Source organism: Mustela erminea, chromosome 8 (genome assembly GCF_009829155.1).
Source record: "Mustela erminea isolate mMusErm1 chromosome 8, mMusErm1.Pri, whole genome shotgun sequence".
Lineage (NCBI taxonomy): Eukaryota > Metazoa > Chordata > Mammalia > Carnivora > Mustelidae > Mustela > Mustela erminea.
In genome coordinates, this window is record NC_045621.1 from 22082833 (window position 1) to 22108104 (window position 25272).

A 25272-nucleotide genomic window follows, 5' to 3' on the forward strand; every position below is an offset into this window, starting at 1 on the left:
GAAATAATTGAATGAAACATTTTGGCAGCTTGCAAAAGATGGAGTCAGCAGTGAAGTCAGTCCCCAATGTGCACAGTAAGGTTTTATGACAAAGATCTCCCCAGAAATAATCTAAGCCTTTTAGAGTCCATGCAAAAATGGAAACAAACTTTTACATGATTCACACTGCATCTTACATAAATCATATCAAGTAGATAGATAAATATAGCTAGAGAAACAGATACATATATAGTAACCTGGTCAGGAATAGCATCACTGTTTCTTTTCTTGATATTTTAGTGAAATTTCTACCAAGTTTCCTGTGTAAGGAACAGAGCCATAGCCTCAAAAGAAGGAAAGAAGGGAGGGAGGAAGGGAGAGAGGAAGGAAGGCGTGGGAGAGAGACACATTCAAAGGAGACGCAACACAAATTTCCATTGGTCTTTTCCTATAATGTCCTTTGATCCAAGCTGACACCACTATATTAGGGTATGCTTTAGTAAAAATCGGTGGTATAGGCTGGGCATCAAAATTACAGCTTTGAGGGACACTTACTTCTCTTATTCCAAAGAAATATATTTAAAGTATTGACAGAAATGAATGAGTGCTGCAGAATATGAATAGCACATCGCATCTTGGCTTCTGTATTTCCACTTCACTCTGCTTTCCTTCCATCTTTTTGACAAGTTCTTCAAAGCTTCCTTCACTGCTACTATAGCAAGATCTGTCTTTCAAACAATAGCATTCCACAGAGTTGGGCTTGTCAATTTTCTTTAGGTCATGGGCTCATGCCTAGATGAAATCATCCATCCCTTATTTGCATACTACCTATAGGTAGATGACATCAGATCCAAAACTGAATTGTCTATTGAGCAGCAGCATATGTTACCAGCTGCCTACAGAAGACCCCACTTAGATATCCCAAGATGTATCATAGAGAACATTACCCCCGTCCCATCGACCAGTCAGGCTTATCTCTCTTCTTTCAACCCTTCCCTTGATCATTGCTAGCACCATACATTCAGTAGCTTAGCTAAAAACTGGGGACGTGTTTTCTATTTCTCCTTTCCCCTCACCTTTGCTTTTCCTATCTAATAAAATTATTGAATAAAATTGCTAAGTAATGTTCCTCTTTACAGTCTCTTCTCTCTACTCCAACTTTGTTTGAAAAGTAATCTTTAAATGACTGCATAGCCTTCTAAAAGTTTTCTCAGATCCCAATTAATCCTCCAGCTGCTCTAAAAGCGATGACTTGAAAATACAAGCCACCGCCTATAAATCAGTGCTGTTAGCAGAACTTGTCATCCCTGTACTAAAGGAGTAAACCCTGAGCAAGGGATAAATCCTTCATCAACTAAACCATCTCGATCTTTACTGTCATTTCTCATTGTGCTTCTCCCATCCAGCCACACACAATCACCACTTGTGATTCCTGATTTCATGGATCATTTCCAATTTTGATTCTCATTGCCGTTTTATAATACTTTCCTTCATGCTAAAAACCCTCCCTATCTTTTTTTGCCTCGCAAATATGCATCTGTAAGATCCAGTTCAGATGTCACTTTCTCTCCGAAAACTCCAGATATGGGTCCAGGAAGAGTCAGTTTATCACTATTTCATCTACACAGGGAGGAAGTTAATGCAGATTCTATGTGATCTAAAGGTCTAGTCTCAAACCCAAACTCTATTCTTGTGATATGGGCAAGTTATTGAATATCTCTGTATTTCACTTCACTAGTTTTAAGATGGATTTAGTATTAGTACCTATCTAATGAGGTTGAAGATAAAAGAGATATCTGTATAAATTGCTTAACATGGTCTCTGTTAATAGTGGTCGGCAACTGTTACATATTATTTCACTTATCATAATACTTTGTATTTTTTTATATTTACTCTTCCTATTAAACTATTAGTGTAGTTTTTTTGAAGTCCATTGCCTTTTTCATGTTTTTATCCTGGTGGCTGGTATAATGTTTGGCATTTAATATACACAGAAGTAAGTATCCTCTCCAACTAAATAAATCGTATATTGCCAATTCAAAGAAAGTTATTTGTTGACTGCTTAATGCACATATCAAAAAAAAAATATGTAGGGATGTTTAAGTGGCACAGTTGGTTAAATGTCCAGTTCTTGGCTTCAGCTTAAGTTGTGATCTCAGAGTCATGAGATCTCAGTGTGGTGTCTGCTTAAGACTTTCCCTCCACCTCTGCCCTTCCCCACTATGCTCGCTCTCTCTCTTAAAAAAAAAAAAAATGAATATTAAAAAATGCAGAGAGTTAAAGAGGTAGGACACTAAAAATGTAAATAGACAAATATTAAAATTCCAAGAAACAGAGCATACCAAAATGCAAATAACAGAATTATTGTTATTGTCTATTACTAGACTTAAATGTTCCTTAAATTCTTCATGATTCCATATTTTCACTCGAATCCTTTTTAATTGAACATGATTATGATAGTCATAAAATAGTGAATGATGTTTAAATATGAACTATATTCTTCTGTTGAACATGATTATATTCCTACTTATGTAGTGCAATCAGTACAAACATCAAATACAATTTAAACAAAAACAACACTTGGACTCACTCTTTGTCTTGTTTTTATTTCGCAAAAATAAAGTTATATGATACGTCTTACAATCTTTAAGAAGATTTTGAAAAAGACAAATTTTAAGTCTCAATTTGTCGGTGCATTTTTTTTTAAAGATTTTATTTATTTATTTGAGAGAGAGAGACACAGAGGAGGAAGAGTGAGAGAGAATCTGAAGCAGACTCCGATCCCATCTTGTTTCATTTTCTTCCTTCCCTACTCCCAAAACCCCTACCCCACCACCCAAATTCCTCTTATCAGAGAGATTATATGATTAACTGTCTTTCTCTGATTGACTTATTTCGCACAAAATACCTTCTAGTTCCATCCACATCGTTGCAAATGGCAAGATTTCATTTCTTTTGATGGCTGCATAGTATTCTTATGTGTGTGTGTGTGTGTGTGTGTGTGTATTGATCACATCTTCTTTATACATTCATCTGTTGATGGGCATCTAGGTGCTTTCCATAGTTCGGCTATTGTGGACAATGCTCCTATAAACATTCAGGTGCACATGTCCCTAATTTTTTTTTTTTTTTTAAGAAATTTAAAATCAATTTGGTCCATCCTTTTTTTTTTTTTTTTTGAGTTTTCACTGAAATCTCATTTTCCTGGGGAAGTCAACCCCTATTTAATACTGAATCCTTTCCAAACTACTGATTCTTGATGAATCCTCCTCTTCTTTTCTTTTTCTTTATCTTTTTCTCTCTTTCCTTCCCTCTGCTTCTTTCTTTCCTTCTTTCCTTTCATCTTTCCCTTCTTCCTCCATCTGTGTTATAGCATCGATCACCATCTGACATATTTTACAACTCACTCATTATACAGTGTGTTCACTGGTATATTTCAGAGTCTAGAACTGTACCTGTCATGATGGAATTTTTATTTATATTTTATATACATTATACATAATCATTACATACATGAAATATAGCCAAACAAATTATATACACTTATTAATCTTCATAGTCCTACATTGGGCTTAACATTGATGTTCCTATCTTTTATCCAAGTAATATATTTATTTATATATTCTAATTAGTAATTCATACTATATAAAGGAAACAATTTTGATAGACATTTTTGTAAAAAAAAAAATTCATATATAATTTCTCTCTTCCAGATTTAACAAGGCTCTTTTGATGTGCCCAAGTCGCTAATTAAACTAGCAGACATATGTTAAGTAAACAAATTACTAGATTTGAAATAAGTGCTATCACAGAACAGTCTATTAACTGGCTTTAAGTTGACAGGCATTGTTCAGCCAGAAATAGCATGAAGTAAGTCGCATTAATAGCTTATAAGTCATACTATATTTTAATCTTAGGCACGTATGTCTGAGTGTTCATTTCTATTTTTAACTCTATGGTGGGTCAAGTTACTATACAAAATGCTTCAGTTTCTCTTCATTTATATACCTTGCTCTTTCCTACCAAATATGTAGATAAGATTTATGAAGATAATCATCTTAAATTAATTAATTAATTAATTTAAAAAATTCTTAAATAAATATTTTATTTATTTATTTATTTGAGAGAGAGAGAGAGCATGAGCAGGAACAGAGGGAGAAGCAGACTTCCCACTGAGTGGGCAGCTAGATGCTGGACTTGAACCCAGGACTCAGATCATGACCTGAGCCAAAGGCAGACACTTAACCCATTGAGCCACCCAGGTACCCCAATTTTAAAATTATTTGTTAAATGTTCACGTTAAGATCAATTCTCTCAGTGAGCATACTGTTTAAATATGATCATGTTTTTAAAATATAATCTAACAGTACAAGCTTATGTTCAATAATAATTATTATGCTCTGAAACTTTTAAAATATGTACATTAAATTATTCATTCATATATGTTGAGTCAACTTTAAATTGTTCAAAATAGCAATTTTGTCTATCTAGTGGTCACATATCATATATTTTTTCAGGAGACTTTGATCTTAGCTATGTGATTCCATTTTAAGAACATCCAAAGAAACATCTTTCTATAGTCACTACTTTTCCAAATTTTGTCTTAAGACATTAATGAGAATTATGGGATTGGCTTCAAAAGCAGTCTATAATTCATTTTTAAAATAAAAAAAGTAAAATATATCAGGACTAAAAATAGCACTTTTTGCTATCACAGTTTTCATATGCTTTAATTCCAACTGATAAAGTTCAGCAAACATGAAATATTCAGAAGTGTTTGCTTGACAGGTAACAATATAAGTAAGCTAAAAGAACAAAACAATAAGTTTCATCTCTAGATAGTGATGTGACACAGTTATGAAACATTTCTTCACATTGTTACATAAGATTTATTTTTAAAAAGAAAGCATTCCCTTTGTATAATCTATTTAATGACATTTATTGATTAATAGTACTACTGAATATGACTTAAACACATCAAACTATACTCATATTTTATTATGATAGAAAAACAAAACAAAACAGTTCCTGAAATCAATGAAGTACCTCACTTGGCCTCCATGGGAACATTAACTTATAATTGCTTTGGTTATATTAATTTCCAACCTTGCCTGAATATTATTTTGTTAGATTCCACCCCTCCCCCCATATTTAGTATCCTTCCTAAATTGTTCATTGGGTGAATTAAAATATTTGGGTCAAAAAATTTTTTTAAAGATTTTTTTTGTTTATTTGACAGAGAGAGATCACACGTAGGCAGAGAGGCAGGCAGAGAGGGGGAAGCAGGCTTCCTGCTGAGCAGAAAGCCCCATGTGGGGCTGGATCCCAAGACCCTGGGATCATGATCTGAGCCGAAGACAGAGGCTTTAACCAACTGAACCACCCAGGTGCCCCTTTGGGTCAAACTTTAACTAGCTTATTCATTGATGATATACCACTAACTGTGATTGTCTAATATAAAAGGTAAAATATGGGAAATTAAGATGTTTCTTATATTAGGCTCAGTAAATTTGAGATTGGGAGTTGAGGTTCATTCAAAATATCCGTAAGAATCAGATGGATAAAGCTTAAGGGACCACACATTCCATAGTCAGGTGATACTATTGAGAGACTATCTATCATCTCAAGAACTTAAAGTATTTGTAAGTAACTTTAAAAAATTAAATAAGGTTAAATTAGGCAAAGTCTTGATAAGTGTCTTCTGTTTTTACATTCTGTCACTTTTCTTCTCCCTTCCTTATCTGCTACTCCTTTCCTCATTTCCTCCATATCTTCACTCTCAGGGCCTTCTGGTTCTGTTCACTTCCTCTACCCAGTGGTTCTGAACCAAGCTGTGTATTACAGCATCTAACAGGGTCTTTCAAATTCTAATAAGGAAATTCTTGTGCACGTGAAAATTTTGACTTGGTCAATTTCAGTGGGGCCCAAGATTGCCCATTCAAATCAGCTCCCAGGTAATGTCGCTATCTCCTGGTCCATAGACCCATTTTGAGTAGCAGGATACAGAGTACTTTAAAAAAAAAAAAGAAAGAAATCTTACCATTTGCAACAATGTGGATGGAGGGTATTATGCTAAGTGAAATAAACCAGAGAAAAACAATGATATAATTTCACTCATTTGTGGAATTTAAGAAACAAAACAGAGGATCATAGGGGAAAGGAAGGAAAAATAAAATAAGACTAAATCAGAGAGGGAGACAAACCATAAGAGACTCTTAACTATGGGAAACAAACTGAGGGTTGCTGGAAGGGTGGGGAGTGGGGGGATAGGCTACCTGAGTGATGGGCATTAAGGAGGGCATGAGGTATAATGAGCACTGGGTGTTATATCAGACGAAAGAATCACTGAACTCACCTCTGAAATTAATAATACACTATATGTTAATTAATTGAATTTAAATAAAATTTTTAAAAATGATTGGGAATCATCTAATTCCTATTAAGTCAAAATTACCTGCAATGTTCTAGGATTCACCACTTTTAATAAACTCCCCAGGAGATTCCAAAATGCAGTCTAGAGTTGAGAATCATTACTCTAATCCAGCGAAAATAGGGAAAACTCTATAGATTATTTATAGCCTTTGATTGGCCAATTGACTGATAGTTCTTCATCTGAAATTTTACCACACTGACTGACCTCTTGCTTTAATTTCCTATTTGTGTTGTTAAGCCTTTTATCACTAGTTGAAAGAGCAAACAAACAAAAAATTCACATGACAGCAAGTAGGAAGATTTGGGAGGGAAAAAAGCCTAAAGTGGAAACAGAAATACTACTCGGCTGATTGTGAAGGCAAAAATTTCAGAGAGCAGTTAAGAGATGGTCAGAGTACTACTCCTTTCTTTCACCTAGCAGCTGTCTATGTAAGGAGTTTCCTGGACAGCCCCCAATTCTATTGCTAAACACATTCTAAAGCACATTAATTTTATTTTTATTTTATTCTATTTCAAATAGTATTCAGTGACCTGCATACCTTTATGCTGCCTATTGTATTTCTGTGTATTGACCAGATTTCGAGAAACTGTGTTGATGAAACGCATCATGTCCATGAAACAGCACTTCAATGGAGTAGTTTTAATGTTAGGCTCTTTTCAGCTATATACTTGGAGGTCTGGACAAGAAGAAAAATGCTTGGGTTAAGGCAGAGGTGATTTCAGTTGGATGGGAAGAATAATTTATTGACTATTAGGGCAATAAAAACACTATAATGAGCAACTGAATGAGCTTCATGAGCCTCTGTTTGTCAGTATTTAAGGGAAATCTCTTGTCGATGCTTTAGACATCCACTTAATTAGGGACAGGGGGCTTGATGAAATGCTCCCTAGAGGTCTCCTTTAGTTCTGTGATCCAATACTTATTTCTATGAATGGTAAAATGGTGACTAAAAAAATGAACACTTTGTTTTCTGCAACATGTTTTTAGAAGGCTACTCTCATCAGGATATACTTCAAATTAAACAAATAAAGCTCATGGACTATTCAAGAATACATATTGCTTCTAGAGAGTGCTGAAATCTGAAGAAAATCAAGTAAAATGAAACTAACACCAAACTGAACACCATTATTCATTTTCCCAAAGGAGAACAACTGGACATGTCTCTGTGTCCAGTGCCAGGTAGACTCTAAGAATCACAGGAAAATTTAAAACAAAAACGCCTGTTCTCCAATAATGTGATTTAGTAAGTCTGGAGAAGAGGCCAGAATTTGTTTTTTTTCTTTTTATTGGGAGCCCTAGTTTTTTATAAGCAGCCTTGAAAACCCAACAATTCAAAACTCTGTTCTTAGACACTTTCTTCTTCCTAATGAGAGGTTACTCTATGAAGGCAAAAGCATTTATTTAGATGGGAAGGGAGGGGTAGAAATGGGTCTTAAACTGCTGCTTCCTATCTCACACTAGCTAGGTCACAGAATGATAGAGCCAACAATGGTTGCCACATAGACTGAGCCCTCAAGATACATAAGGCTATATCCTGATTCGTAGAGGGCAGAAATTGGAGGTTTTAACAATTATTTTTATTATTTAAGGTTTTATCAATTATTTTAACCAACAACATAAGGCTTAATGTTGAAAAAGGGTCTCAGAGAAGATATTTATTTATTTATTTATAATAATGGAACCTAGTAAAACAGAATTATTAAAAAAAAAATAAAAGTGTCTAGGCCTTCCAAACTACTGCAAGCATACTCAAGTTCACATCACAGAAGAAAATGTAATTGATTATCTTTTATTCCTAATGGCTAATTTGTCAGAACTAGCGAGGCCATACCATGAGGTATATACTCCCTCAGACAACATAATGGTTTAATCTTAAGCGCACTGTTATCGTTCACCTGAAAAAAACATGGCAAATATCCACAAAGCCATTACTGAAACTGACATTCAGAGTCGGTTAATAAAGTATGCCCAGATTTTGGCAGCTACTAATCAGGTTTGACCCTTCTCCCAGATAAATCCCTGGTGGCCCAGGGACTATGACATGATAATGTTGTTAGTTGTGTTAAATAGGAAAAGAATCTTGTCTAATCCATTCTTCATCACTAGCTGCTTTATTCATTTATTTAATGAAGTTTACTAAACCTATTTTTTTAAAGAAACGCTCAGTGATTCATTGAGGGACCTTAAAACTGATTTTAAAATATACTCTTGGCCACCAGGGAAGTTCTCCCCTATTAATAGCTTATTAACATCACCAAAGTTTATGAGTCAGAATTTGAAAAACAAATAGTACCCTATTATCTTAATTGTAAACATATTCTTTAAAACCAGCCTGAGTTCTTTGCATACAGCTCATAAGACTGTATATATACGTTTCAAAATAGTAAAGGAAGCATATGAACCTGCACAAGAAAACCACAGAGTGTTCTAAAGAATAATTTGTACATTAGAGTTGAAGTCTCCACCTTGCACCACACAAATAAATGATATGCTGTCACAATCATAGTAGACCACGTGTCTCTACTTGTCAGACTTAACAAAAACAAAACAAAAGCTACCCTTTTTGCTTATCAGGATAAGTACGTCCTTATCCAAAATATCATTGAATGGGAACAAAGGTAACTCTCCTACTCAAAACAAAACAAAACAAAACAAAACAAAAAAACACCTGGATGAGTTTCCTTCTTAAATGGCAATGGGGGTGGGGGGCGTGGGGGTGTTGGTGGGAATTTGCCCATTTTGTGATAAAAATAATCACAAATATTAAAATAGAAAAGACAGAGTCACATATCAGATAAACAATGAATACATATTTGACGACATAATGAATGCTGTCCTGTCTAAATTTCTCATTTTATTGATGAGAAAACTGAAGTTGAAATAAACTTTCCAATGGACAAATCCAAAAGAATGTCCATTCATCTCTAAGGGATATGTCTTCAGAGTTTTCCAGGCAGTTTCTAGTTTGTTTACATCGGAGCAGAGCTCTGATGTAATCAATTTCAAAATGATCAATTTCAAAATTTCAATAATGATTTTCAAATTATTGATAATCAATTTCAAAATTAAAATGCCAAATGATACTGAATTCCTAGAAGAAATATTGCATTTAGTAGTACTAGAAAACTAGCTATCCTTGGCTAATTTAATGTTCTCCTTTCTAAAGTCAATTTTTTTTTTTCATCCAAATCCACACTCATTCATTTTGTTTTGTCTCCAATAAAGGGATCCTCTTTTTCCTGTTTTAGATTATTCCTGAGCCCCAGCTTGCCCAGTCCCATAATGTTCAAGGTCAAATTCTTGCATTGGGAATTATGTCTATTCTTTTTAATTAATATCTTTCTTTCCTGGCCATTTCTTCAAAGCTAATACTCAGGATTCTCATATTTTAAAGGTTAAAAAAGTAATCCTCCTTTTACCTCATGGTCTTCATTACCCTCAGAAAGCCAAGCATCTTGCAAGAGTCATCTATAACACATAGTTTCCAATACCTCTTAAATGTCTATGCCAAGCTCTTCTTCACAACATCTTTAAACATCTCACCTGAGTTTCTAATTAGTAACCAATTGTTTATTGGACAGCTCTACTTGGATGAATCATGGATGTTTAAGACTTACGAAGGACATAGCTAAGCTCCTTTATTTTTACTCTTAATCCATTCACAGCTCTATTCTATATGCTCAGTCTCAGTGACTATTTCTAACACTGATTGAATTGCTCCAACTCAAAATTTGAAATTCATCCCAAATTTCTCCCGTCTTTACCCGCATAGCCAAATCAGTTGGTTACCAAGCCTTATTATACATTCTATTGTCTATCTCTTAAATTGCCTCCTTCTCATCCTGGTTCTTTGTATGAGATGTTCTAGACCCTTTCTCTGCACATCTGATGTCTATACATTCTTCAAGGATCATCTCAGTAAAAATCTCCTTTATTAACTTGTCACCAAATCCTTTACCTATAACCCCTTGCCATATATTTCCCTTCTCCTTCCTTCTTGGTGAGCTTGCTTCAGGTTTTAGCACTTACCCCATTGTACTGTAAGTGGGAAGAACAAATTAATTATCCTTGTGTCACAGATGAAGAAGTTAACATTTAACAAAAATTAACTAGCTTATCTTAGGTCACAGAATAAATTATTATAAAATATGATTTTAAATTAGTTTCCAGGCTCTCATATATCTTCATTAATATGTTTACATTAAGAACCTCAAACAATAGGTATCTAAATTTAAAAACAGAAGGAGGTAGGTGTGGAAGGAAAATAGCTTCAGAAACCATTTCAAATACAACATTGAATAACTAAAATGATCTACACATATCTGCTTTACACTCTTGAAAAATAATTTGTTTTGGAGTCATTTTAATTAGCAACACAATTATGAGTGGTGAGTAACAAAAACTAAGATATTATGCAAATACTCTTAAAGCTTATAGCAAAAGCCATGGAGGGCATTAGGAGAAGGAAAGGAAAAGTGAAGTAGGGTAAATTGGTGGGGGAGATGAAGCATGAGAAACTGTGGACTATGAGAAACAAACAAAGGGTGTGGGAAGGGAGTAGGTTGGGAGGTGGGGTGAGCCTGGTGGTAGGTATTAAGGAGGGTACGTATTGCATGGAGCACAGGCTGTGGTGCGTAAACAATGAACCTTGGAACACTGAAAAAAAAAAAAGCTTATAGCAAAAGCCATAGAAATAAGAGTATTTTATATTTAGCATTTTAAGAAACCTTACATGAGTTCAACCTACTGATTTTACAAAGCAGCAAAATGAGACCCAGATAGGGCCAATATTCAAGTTAATATCTCACTAATAAATAATAATAATAATAATAATAATAATTTTGGAGTAGAACTACCTAAAAAAGTTGCACCAAAAATACTTTAAGCACATAAGGAAGACTGTTTTAAAAATATTACTTTTCATCCTATAGAACATATTTGAGATTTTGTTAAAAAGATAATCATGTCTACCTAAAAGCTAAATTATGCTTTTTTGCACTGTTTCTTAAAAAATAATTTTGTTGTTGTTTTATTTCATTTTGTTTTTAAATCATAATTTAGAGTACAAAAAACAACAACAACAATCATTTTTACATCATGGCTCAGTACCCACATAAATGATGAAAAGTTTTAAGAAATTATATTAGTCCTAATTATGTGTAAAGCACTTTGATACTGTCTTTTTAAAAATTCTATTCTAATCTAGCCTATTCATTTTAATCTAACTTATTTCAATAGAAATTTAATGTTGGGTAGGGGCCACCGAAGGACTTTACAATCCACTAATGATTGTAACTAGTAGTTTGAAAGCACTGCCCAACTGCATAGACAAAGATCAAGGTAGGAAATTAGAGAAACTAGTCCTAGTGCTCCTTTTACATATGTGAGACTAACTGGCCTTCTAATAAATTTAGGAACCTAGAGCTACTGGAGATGAAATTTCCTTTTTTGAAGTGTTAGCATTCCAAAGCCTATGAAGGTTTATGTTATTTCCACCATCAAAACTGCAAGTTTGGGTAGTTAAGTCTGAATTTCTCATATATGACAGCATGTTAAACTAAGTCAGTATTAAAACAACACTTGGGATTCTCTTTGAGCAACAGATTTAGAGAAAATAATACATTATAGATATTAAATAAAGCTTTTTAAAATAAAGCTTTTTATGCATTATTAATATATTGTTAAAATAAATTATAATCTCTATGATGTGGGCAAAACTGGGCACCGCCCTGATTTTTTTAAAGTTTTATAATAAAGAAGGTATAATTGTTTTATTATTCTATCCTTTTAAAAATTCTGGAAATACATAAAAAATACACATTTTTAGAAAAATATAAGTATGGATAGAGGTTTTTTAGAAAATTATTTATTCTCTTACCACAGCAATAACCAATGTCAATTTTTGGCTGTCTATATTTTCTTTTTTGTTTGTTTGTTTGTTTTTTAAGATTTTATTTATTTATTTGAGAGAGAGAGAGAGGCAGAGGGAGAGGGAGAAGCAGACTCCTTGCTGATACCAGGATGCTGGGTTCATGACTGGAGCCAGAGGCAGACACTTAATCAACCGACCCACCCTGGTGCCCAGGGTGTCTCTATATTCTTAACCTCCCTGTTACAGTTTTTTGGTAGAATAATGGAGTTAAGAGAACACAAAAGACACAGCCAAAAGTAATTTGAGACATTAATCAAGATTTCTTCTGTCCCCATACTTTCATACTCACTAGAAATGATCATTCCTTTTTAATTTTGAAAATCTAGAAGTAAAAATACATAGCTTTTATATCATTGGTTATAAATAAGGTGAAACATTCTTACAAATTTCCATATGAATTTTTAATTCTTTTCAATTCTATTAAAAATATTTTGTTTTAATAATAAAAAAACTATTATGTAGTTAAAATGATCTTTTTCTTCTTTTCAAATCTGTTAGGTTTAAATAGAACTTCAAAATCCCATAATTTTTTTCTAAAATTTTTAGTACTCTCAACAATTTCATGTTTTTTATACATTTAGTCTATAGTCCATCTATAAACCTTTTTCTATCTCATGCCTCTAAACTTTTTTTTTTTTTTAAGTAGGCTCCACGCCTAACATGGGCTCAAATTCGCAACCTGAGATCAAGTGGCATGCTCTACCGACTGAGCCAGCCAGATGTCCCTAAAATTTAATGTACAATTCATCTTATGTCTTTTGTTTTATGGTAGGGATCTAACTTTATTTTATTACATACCATGAACCATTTGTTCCAACACTACTTATTGAATAATCTACGGTTTGTCACTTTTTTCTAAAAAAAAAAAATGCCAACTTTATAAAAACTAAATTACTATATAGATTTTAGTCTCCATCTGGACTTTCTATTAGATTCCATTGAGCCAATTCTATTTTGAAATCATAGCATACTATTGATTTAAAAAGAGACAGCAAACTCAAAATGGAGTCCAGTTGCTAAGCCCCATGTCAGCAAACCAGCACTTAAAACCTAACCTAATTTCAGTTTCGATCCTCCAGGAGGATGAACTGTAACCAGTCAACATGGAATTACTGGGGCAGCATTAGTGCCATCATCTGCCCAATAGACCCCTTCCATTTTCTGTAGGAAAGCAACCTTGCCTGAAACAATGCATTCTTTGCCAGAAGTTTCCTTCTTTCCACCCCATTTTGCAAACCTTCCCTTTTCTACAGCTCTGCACAGCTCCTTTTTGTTGCTGGATGGGATGCATGAATTAGTGAATAAATTAGTGAATGAAGCCAGTTTGATCTTTAAATTTATTTTAGTTTAATTGTTTTTTAACAGATTTGGTGGCAGCAGCAGCAGATGGAAAGAGACTGCCAACAGCTTCAGGAACAACAAGAAGCACACCATGGTACCCCATGAACACTGAATTCACTGTCTTTCTCACTGTTTCTAAAGGCCATGGCTACAGTCCTTCTGGGCTCACAGCTCCACTGTCTTTGCATGGAAGTCCCAGTTCTAACTGGCTTTCCAATCCAGGGCAGGTCAGTTTGAGGTGGAGCTAAGCCTCTAGCTTTTCAGACCACAATCACTGGGTTTTTGAATGGGAAACGCCCAGCCCTTAATTCTGTCCCAAGGTCCACAAGGGAACTTTTAGGGTTAAGGCACACTTCACCTCCGTGCTGAGCCCCCTTTGAATAGTCTGCAGTTGTTCAGGTCTGCTGGTTCAGTTCTTTCCTGGGTTCAAGTTTCCAAAGGGGTTGTTGGTAGTGCACACAGAGCCTTCTCTCGGCCAGAACATAGTACCATCTCTTGATTACTGCTGATATATCAAGGTACATGTATTTGTTTGCCTTGTTTTTGTGTAGATAAAGACTGCTGCTAATGAGGATTTTGGAGACCAAAAAGCTGTGAAAATTCATGGGCATCGTTGAGCACTTAAGAATTGTTAGAGTGCTCACCGCCAAACCCAAAGACTTCTGTGTTAGAATAAGTTGACCACAGAACAAGTTAGATTGATGGTAGGTCTACCACCAAATTCAAGAAAACTTCTGTGCAGAAAGGTACACTGTAAAACACTGCACAATCCCAAATCCAGTAACTCAAGTCCTTTAAGTATTAGTTTGGCTCAGAGAAATCCAAAGGCTTAGCTAATGGGATCCTTAAACTCCGAAGAGTCAAACGCACAACCTTCTAACATACATGCTTATTTTATATCTAAGAATTATGGTCCTGGAAGCTATAAATACAAAAACAGTAAGCTTACTAAGCTTGTTTTGTGTCATAGAAATGTAGCTTCTTGATAACTCTCAGATTGGAGGACTCCAAAATATAACCAGACAGAAATGTGGATTGAACTCCATCTGTGGCTAGGGTCCTACCAAACTTCTGTGTTCCCTCAGGGGAATGGAAATATCCATTAGAAGGGATGTTTCAATTAGACAAGATCATTCATTTAGGAAGTGCACTTAAGAGTTCCACATTAAACAAACCTATAGGAATGGAAGACTTCAAAAATTCCAACATAGTGTCATGAAAAGTTAAATTCAAAAATCTAATGAAAAACTAAAGACACAAGAGGTACTTAAAAGGAAAGATTATAAGATTGTCATAATTTTTACTGCTCCCCTCTATCTTCTTTTATTCATGGAGCCATTCTAATAATCCTATATGTGAACTGTATTTCCCCTTTGAAGAGACTATAAGACCATAAACAAAAGCCAACCAATTAATGGCTTTACAGACATGCCAAATATCTATCTTAGAAGGAGGCCCTCCATACAGGTCCCTCCCAGAGCTGATGAGACTCTGAGGGATTTTCTGCTAACCTGCTACACTAATTCCCTTAAATATCCAATGGGAAACTAAATTAAAATTAATTTTGACCTTGCCAAATTCTAGTAACTATCAGAATGACATGCTTCACTTTAAACCACACTTAGAACTCACAGATGGGATCCTAGAAAAACTGGCAGAAGCTAGCTAAGTGTGAGACTTTTTTACCGTGGTCACCTCTCCCATATCACTATCATAGATAAAAGAGAATGAAGTATCTTTTGTATACCCTTGGGGATACCTTTTGAGTCCAAGTGGTCATTCAATACTTCCAGATATATTTACTGTTTATCCAAGCTGAAAACGGAAAAGATTTTTAAAAGAAATGTTTCTCTATAGTTAAAAATTGGCCATATTGGAACCTGATACTCAGAACCCCATTAAGGAAAAAAAAAAAAATTAGGGCTCTTCCCTAAGCAAATTGAAGATAATATAGTTGGATGGGCAGATCAATCTATAATGTCCTTTAAGCTGCAACCCAATTTTTTGAGGAGTTAGAATCAACTTTCTTATCTTACAAATCTTTACAAAACTAGAATTAAAGCTCTTGGAGCAATTCAAAGTTCACATTATTTTTTTTTAGGAGTCCCAAAATCTCCCTTATTTATCTCAAAAGGCTTGTACAAGTTGGCTTTACCAAAACCTTCTTGGAGAAACTTGCATTCCTTTCTGTGCCTTTTAGATATAAATGTTAACTCTTACCTAAATCATCCCCAATTCCTAAGACTAAAGAAAAGAATGGAGAAAGAGGCTATTTAAAAATACAGACTTATTTACAGCTTCCATAAGATTACTCGTCAAGGACAGATTCAAAACTTAAGTGATTTCTCAACAAATATTAGGAATAAAAAGCTTTAGCCGTAGAAACCATAAGATCTCTGCTTACATCTCTCTATGTGTTTAAAGAGTCCATACGTATGTGTTATAGATGTGTGCTATTTTTCTCCTCCAGAGGGTATTACCGAACTTAATTTGTACAAGACCCTACTTAATTGCATTAAACAAACAAGCACTTATATAAATTTAGTATTCATACAAATTCTCAAAATTATAATAGAAACTTAATCCAAATGAGTTTCAGGTTCATGTGATCTGGGAAAATATTTGGTATTAAAGCCAGTTTGAGTTTGTTGGGTTAATTAAAACAGGCACGTCTTTAGAGTTATAAGCATTAAATATAATACCTTTATTCTATCTAGGCTTACTAAAGGTCCAATAAATTCATGCAATCTCTTACAAAGTTTGTCAGCAAAAAAATAGCTGGAGATGATGGTTGACTTTGCCTACCATATCATGAAGCTTTATGGATAGTCTAAACATAGTTGTTAAGAACAAGTAAATTAAATAGATATAAGTAGGATAAAAAGTTTTGGGGTAAACATTTTAAATAGTTTCCTCAAATATTTTGGTAACTGAAATATTAAAGTTTGCTAGGCTACATTAAATTATGAGTCAAATTAAATTCTTCAAACATCCAGATTATTTCCAAGTAAGATAACATATTGAACACTAATTATTGAAGATAGGTTTATACTTTATTTTGTTTCCTTTTTCAAAGGAATTAAAAATATTTGGGCCAATTAGTATGTTTTATGACATGGTAAGAAATTTTCTATGAGAAATTTCTAGAAATTATAAAAAGTATTTTTGGGGTACCTATGTTGCTTAGTTGGTGAAGCAACTGCCTTCTGCTCAGGTCATGATCCTGGAGTACCGGGACTGAGTTCCGCATCAGGCTCTCAGCTACTCGAGGAGTCTGCTTCTCCCTCTGACCTTCTCCCCTTTCATGCTCTCTTTCTCTCACTCTCTCTCTCAAATAAATAAATAAAATCTTTGTAAGAAAAAAGTATTTATAAGTCTTCCGGCCCGTACAATGTTAAGGTAAAAGACAGTTCATAATCTCTTATTTCTTAGCTTTCGCCAGATATTAAAGTTTTCTAAAGGTCAAAATTCTATTATATATAATTAAAACTACTAGAAATAATAAGAGAAAAGAATTTAACATATGTCAGGATTGGCTAAGATTGAAATGAATTTAATTGTGTAAATGAGTTTTAATATCAAAAGGAAACGTACAAAATTATAACTCAGTTTTCTTTCTGTTAAAAGGACAAAGTTTTCTTGGACTATTGGTCTACTCTTGATAAAAGACTGTAAAGGGTTTTTCTTTACCTTTTAAAGTAATATGTCCAGAAAACAAGGATTTTGTGTTTTGTCAAAATAATTTCCTGTGTCATTTGTTTATATTTGATTATTTGATTATATTAAAAATATTTAATTTTATTATTTAATTTGATTATATTAAAAGTATTTGATTATATTAAAACATGACTCTTCCTCATTAAAGGAGCTATAGTAGTTTTTTTTTTAAACCAACCATTTATTTTTCTATATTTGCCTGCAAAGTCTTTAATTGTCACTATGTTTAAAGGGAAAAGTAAGTACTATTTTATGGTGACCTGTGCTCCTATTTGACCAACTGTTTTAAAAACACTTTGATATTTTTAGAAACAAGCACTGGTGAGGATGTGGAGGAAAAGAGGAAAACCCTCTTGTATTTCTGGTGGGAATGTAAACTGGTGTAGTCACTGTGAGAAACAGTATGGAGGTACCTCAAAAAAAAGTTAAAAATAAAACTACCCTAGAATCCAGTAGTCACATTCATAGGTATGGACCCCCAAAATACAAAAACACTAATTCAAAGAGATATATGCATCTCTATGTTTATAGCAGCATTATCAACAATAGCCAATTTATGGAAGCAGCCCAGTGTCCACTAATAGATGAGTGGATCACATACATGATGGAATGTTATTCAGCCATAAAAAAAAAAAAAATGAAATCTTGTCATTTGCAATGACATGGATGGAACTAGAGAGTATAATGCTAAGTGAAATAAGCCAATCAGAGAAAGACAAACGCCATGTGATTTCACTTCTATGCAGCATTTAAGAAACAAAACAAATGAGCAAAGAAAATAAAACAGAGGGAAAGACAAACCATGAAACAGACTCTCAACTATAGAGAACAAACTAACGGGTTACCAGAGGGCAGATGAGTGGGAGGATGGGTGAGACAGGTGATGGGGATGGAGTCCACTTACGGTGAGCCCCAGGGTGATGGATAGAATTGTTAAATCACCTGAAACCAATGTAACACCATGTGTTAACTACATTGCAATTAAAATCTTAATACATAAGTAATTAATTTAAAAAATAAAATTTTGGGTATTTTTGGCAAAATTCCCCTAAATCAAATTCTAAATGAAGTCTTTTTGATTTAGAACTAACTTTGGGATTTTCCACAGGGTCTCTGGAACATGTCAAAAGATTTATTTTCTCTTTATAAAAAGGGTCATGTTAAACTAATCAGGCTTACTCGATGTGCTAAATTACGTGGGAGATTTGCCAAATAAGAAGCACCACAAAGTCTTCTTTATGTTGTGTTTATGTTGGTATATGTTATACATGTTCCAGATAGTATGAAATTCCTGGCAATCTGATGTGTCCTGGTATAATGTTATCAATCATAATTTATTATTATCTTAAAATGCGGTGTGTCACAGAAATAACCAAATATTTGTCAATTGCATAAAATGTACTCTCATCAGATCTTTAATAAGGGGTATTTCTAAAAGTCTTTTGACATTTACAGACAGTTTTTGTTTTACTCAAATGTTTTTGCAAAAGTATCTCTGCAGAAGCATTTCATCTTCAAGGGGATTCATAGGAAGAATTTTTTTTTTCAATTTGTTCATGTTTTTGAGAACTTTAAGATCATACAAGTAAACTGGGTAAGAATTTCCAGAACTAATGGAAAAGCTGGATTCAAGCAGAACAATATCATGGGACTGAATGAAATGATGAGGACTTTTTATCTGAAACATTGCTGGTTCTTTAATGCTTTGTTTTCCAGTTTTTAAGAAACCTTTTTCTCTTTTCTCTTAAGCTATCAATTTGGTAAGGTATACTTTTGTGAACAAAGATGAGACCTTTATTTTTCCTCCCTACCTGATCCCTCCAGAATTAGAAAACTCTTGAGCGTTCTTTTCAAGGCAATACAGTTAGTTATTTGCATAAGTTCAATGAGATTCTGTTCCCTTTGTAACAGGATTGATTATATCACCAAAACTTCACTGGAATGTCATATCTGAAATAGATATGCACAGACTCAGGCTGACCTGACAGTTTTAAGGAACTGAGATTGACTTTACAGAGCCAGTAAAGTCTCTTGGAAAAATCAGTCTGGTACCTTGCTTATAAAGTTCCAGCAAAGCAATCTTTTTTTTTTTTTAAAGATTTTTTCTTTATTTATCTGACAGAGATCACAAGTAGGCATAGAGGCAGGCAGAGAGAGAGGAGGAAGCAGGCTCCCGGCTGAGCAGAGAGCCCGATGTGGGGCTCGATCCCAGGACCCTGGGATCATGACCTGAGCCGAAGGCAGAGGCTTAACCCACTGAGCCACCCAGGTGCCCCCCAGCAAATCAATCTTAAAAACAGCCTATATGGTCAGTCACTATCTTGCCGTGCTTACATAAATACTCAAGCCAAATCTAATACAAACAAATCAGTTTCACCATGATTATCCTTTGAAAACAAAGAAATGGGGATAACTGTAGAGAGAAAAATTATGTGTGCACCTTTGTCTATATTAGATTCTAATCCTATGAATTGGCTTTGAGCCTTTGTCATAGAACTATAAACTGGACTGGTTCCTAAATTAGTCTAGTTTCCTAAAAAAAAGTCTGGTTATGAATCTCCAAACTAATGTGTCCAATTTTCTCCCACCCTTCTGAACTGGAATCACTAAGAACAAAGACTGCCCATGAACTTCCACGGAAAGGACTATTTCAGCTCATTCTCACTACTCATATGGCAGCTATAATTTAGGGATTTGGACCCTGGATATACATCTCATAGTGGAAGAAGGCTCCACCTATACCCCGCCCTGTGGAAATGCTACAGATCTCAAATCAAATCAAGCTAGATCGCTTCCTTCAAATGCCTGAACAAGGCTTCATCCTCTAACTCAACCAGAAGAAGCTTCCTTCTTCCTTTCTTTCTTCTACTCTGGTATTGGCCTGGAAAGATAGTACCAGCACCCATGTCTCCTTTGTCATTGCTAAGGGGGTAGGGGGCTAAGTTCTGGATCCTATTTTTTAAAGATTTTATTTATTTATTTATTTGACAGACAGAGATCACAAGTAGGCAGAGAGGCAGGCAGAGAGAGAGAGAGAGAGAGGAGGAAGCAGGTTCTCCACCAGCACAGAGCCCGATGTGGGACTCGATCCCAGGACTCTGGGATTATGACCTGAACCAAACACAGAGGCTTTAACCCACTGAGCCGCCCAGGTGCCCCTAAATTCTGGATTTTAGAACAACTTTTTATTTCAGGATAGGAGAAAACCTAACTGACCCCTGGCTTGAATGGACAAATGCCACAATCCCTGCAAGTGAATCCATTAACATGCCACCTGAGTGGAAGTGGTTTGTGGCCTGACAGGATTTATCTTTGTCTGTGGGTGGTATTCTGTTTGGGCTTGTTAATGCCTAGATAGCTGCCACAAAGCCAGACAGTGTCTTTCAGGTATCTGACTGCCTCCAACTTTCCACAAACAAAGACACCTCATTGGTTGATTCCACTGGATTTATATCTTTGAGTTAGAAAGTAATAACCAGGAGGCATTCATGAATCAGGATTCATTTCCTTTTGCAGGGCCACACTTCCCTGGTAAGGAGTAAAGGTAAATGAGAATATGGTCAAAAATCTCCCCTTAACTCTTGAATATGGCAGAATCTGCTGGTAAGACAATAATTGCCCAACAAATATCCTTAGAGTCTCTGAGTAAAATTGTTCTTGACAATAGAATACCTCGATTATCTTTTGGCCAAATATAAATGTGTCTGTGCTATAGCGGACACTACCTCCTATATCTGTATTAACATTTCTGGAGAAGTTGAAACTCAGTTAAATAAAATCACTGAGCAAGCCACTGAGCTTAAAAAGGTGTCTATTTCCACAGGGTCTTACTTTACCTTATTTGATTCTGATCAGTTTGGGTCTTGGAGAACATGGCTTTGAAGTGCCCATCAAACACTGAAATTATCTTGCTTATAAGAATCACAATAATCTCTCCGGGGTGTTATATTCTCTCAAAAGCTTTCAATGCATGTTCACAGCTGCTAACCACCAAGCAAATGATTTCCCTAAGATGAAGACAGAGATGAAGGAGGAGGAGGAGGAGGAGGAGAAGAGGAAGAAAGAAGGATGTGGAGGAAGGGGCTGAGGAGGAGGAGGATGTCCACCTTAAAAATTGTGAAACTGAAGTTGTGGCTTAGGAATATCACAGAGATTAGACAGAAAGCATGGTGGCCTGTGACTATGCCACGGAGGATCCACAAAAGCTGTGAGAACTACAAAACAGTAGTGGAGAGCGGTGCTAATGCCTTAAATTCACATCATAGACTCTCAGGCTGAAAGTCTGATCAAAAGGGGGATTTGGTAAAAAGGAGACAGCAGGCCCCAAATCGAGTCAAGTGTACTAAACCGCTCTTCAGCAAATGAAGAATTAATATCTAACCCGATCGCAGTTTCGACCCCTAAGGAATGGACCCTGGACCAGTCAACAGGGAGTCACCTGGTCAGCACTAGTGAAAGAATCAGCCAGAGAGCCCCTCCATTTCTCTTCCAAAGGCAATCATGCCTGAAATGGTTCTTAACAATTTTGCTTTTCAACCCCCTTTCCAACCTTAAAATTCTTTATTTTTTTTTTCCTACAGCTTGACAGAGCTCCTTCCATCATTAGGTGTGATGTTGCCAGAGTCATGAACTGTGTAGTAAAGTCAATCTTCTCTATAAATTTACTTGGCTGAATTTTATCATTTAACACATTTTATATTACTTTATAATCATTTAATACTTGATGGGGAAAATTCTCTGACATAGTTCTTATTTTCAAACGTACGGGTTTCTTATTATTTTTATTAATTGTATTTTCCAGAGATAATTTTAGACTATTTTTGCTCAAATAAGGCATGGGGTTGATTAAAGATTGTTAAATGTGTAGCTTAATTTTAGAGGAACTGACATTTTCATACCATGAATCTTCTCATTTTGGAATATAGTAATTCTCCATTCATTTAAGTTTTCTGTATGTCTTGGCACAATACTGTAGTTTTATTTTTATTTTAAATAATCAGTAACTATTTGTGTCAGTCTTTCTTTCTGTCCTTTTCTCTCTAACACTCTCTGTGTTCTAGTCAATGAAATTAAATATGTCTTAAAAACATGCAACACTGAGGAAAATAATCACTTCAGGTAACAGTTATTTGAGTTCAAGAAATACTCAAAATAGAACCAATCCAGAAGGGAGGTACGTGGGTGGCTCAGTTGGTTAATTGTCTGACTTTGGCTCAGGTCATGATCTAGGGGTCTGCAATCAAGCCCCAAGGACAGCTCCCTGATCAGCCCTCTGCCCCTCCCCCGTTCATGCTCATTCATGCACGTGTTCTCTCTCTCTCTCTCACAAATAAATAGTCATTTTTAAAAAGAACAAAACGAGACAGTATTCTTGTACTCATAATGCTCTATCAGCTCTATCATAACAAAATTCATCAGCAAAAGGACTTTAGATAAGCCAAAAAAATTCATCAGGGAAGTAGTGATATGCATAACTTATATTTTGGGGTCTATTTTTAATAACTTCACCATAAATTAACAGAGTGACTATTTCTTTTGAAAATATCAATACTGATGGCGAGAAGCAGCCATGATAATATTATAAATTATCCAGTAATGGATAAAATTTATATTTTCTTGAGAAAATGAATATGTCTGATATTAGGCAATTCATAATTCTTCTAATATTTTGTGTAAAAATGTGGCTTGACACAGAGAAATTGGTAAGTATGCAGTCATCTCTCCTTTCTTTTGTCATTCACATTCCATTTACTTAATTTTCCTCTAGTCAGACCAGTTAAGTCAATAAACAGATTAGACATCTCAGATTAATGCAAGGAAGAACTCTAAGGAGGCTCTTTTTCTTTAGACTTGCCCGACTCCTTAACCTTGAGAGTGGTATGTAAGTATCTGCTTTTCCAAGAATGAAATCTCACACTTTTCTTCTATTCCTAAAGTAGTGAGTATGAATGTCCTATTTATTAATGGATAGTCTGATGTCACACGTAGATAATTTTGAAATTTTCTTTTCAATAGTTAAATATAGTCATTCTAATGATAGTCAGCTCTTTGGCTGCAAAGACACAAATCATTCAGAATAAACTGTCATCACTACCAGAATAGCAAGATTCTTCCAGTGGTAACAATTCCAGGTATTTCTGACTGTTCTTTTCAATGTCCTCTCAATAATCCTTCAAATGTATAGTTTCCACTCTAGAATGTTTCTGATTAGATTACCCATCTCCACAGTCTGCATTTCTGCAATGTAAGTGTCTGACATTAAGCTTTTTGGTTGTAATGTGAGTGCCTGACATTAAGCTTTTATTTGCTAACACATTCCTTTCAAAGTCATCCATTTAAAATAAATATATGGCAGCTGTATGACACAGTTACTAGTAAAAACACCTACATAAGACAGGCTACCCCTAACCACGGAGTTCCCCTTCTAGAAATCCCTGGGTGAACTGGATAACTGACCACTCTAATGACCCAGCTTTCACCCTTCCCACACTCTAATTCCCACTCCTATGCTCAAAATTCACAAATGAAAAATAAACCTATAAAAACCGTAGGCACCCTATCCTTGGCCGCAGTAAAAGCAGAGCCCCAGCTCTGTGCTTTCTATCTTCTATACTCATGAACTTACTTCATGGCCCTAGTACACACCATGTGTCTGCAGGACTTGTGAGTAGTAAACCTTGTATTTTCAAAGTTCCCTGAGAGTTGTTGCTGTGGTGCACTTTGCAATCATAAAAAGAACTTCAAGGGAAGATCCAGCCACGACACTGGCTCAGGTTGGGGGAATGTTTTGGGGCCTCACGGAATCAAAAGGGTATCCAAGAGCATTCCTAGCCAAGAGCATCATTGTCTACAGGCTGAGACCAACACAGAACAGCTTCCCCAAACTATCTGTGCCTATGTCTGTCTATGTCTGTATCATCTATACCTATAGCTAATCACTGCCCAGACAGGAACACATGCACACAAACATCTGAATCAGGCAAGGGAGCTTGAACAGAAATCATCTTTTTCAACCCTTTCATGTGTGAGTGAGAGAACTTGAGAAAACTGACGTTCTTGAAATGAATTTGTTCAGACCCTATCTCTGCTCTCCTGTTCAGTTTCCTTTCAGTATTCTCCAGTTCAGTATTCTTTTTGAGCTTTTCAAACATTCCTTATTTTGTCTTGTACCCAGAGCATTTCCAGAGAACAGGCACAAGTTTATATACTTCATATGCTTTATACACTTTCTTTAGCTTGACATTAAACAGTATCTCTTACATCTGTATTAACTGTATTACATGGAGCATTTCAAATAACTCTATCTCCTGTAGTTAAAACAAAAAACATCCCTTTCTATTAAATCTTTGAAAAACACCACCACATTACAGCAAATATTATCACCTTACATCAAAATAAACACACATTAGGAGAGATTATTCTCTTTTCTACAAGTAAATTATTGGGTCATTTTTGGAAATGTTTTAGACGGACACAATTTTAGAAATGTATGCAAGTAATCAATCCATTGTAATGTTTCCCTTAATTTTACAACATCTCCAAAAACTACAAATGCAAAAAAGGAAAACAGGAAATAATTGAAATCAATAAGAAGGCTTATGGACATGCAACGTTATTAGTAAAATACAAGGGTTTTAATTAAAGATGTTGGCTTTTTACAAAGGCTCGCTGTTATCCTGATTGATCGAGCCTGCTGGCTCAGCTCTTTCTCTTTTCCCCATTAGCTCCCATTTGCTTTTCTCTGCCCTAATTGGATATTTACCATATTGGAATTACCTTTTAAAACAACATTTGTTCCGCAAAGGTTGCAAATACAATTACACTTTAGACAAATTGTGTGTATGCGTGTACCTGGGTATAATTAGTTTAT

General features: G+C 35.1%; 1 protein-coding gene across 5 annotated transcripts in view; it reads right to left on the bottom strand.

Moving 5' to 3' along the window:
• The window catches only part of ERBB4 (erb-b2 receptor tyrosine kinase 4), a 1157734-nt gene that overhangs the window by 306193 nt on the left and 826269 nt on the right, over window positions 1-25272 (bottom strand). The gene's annotated exons all lie outside the window — the stretch shown is intronic.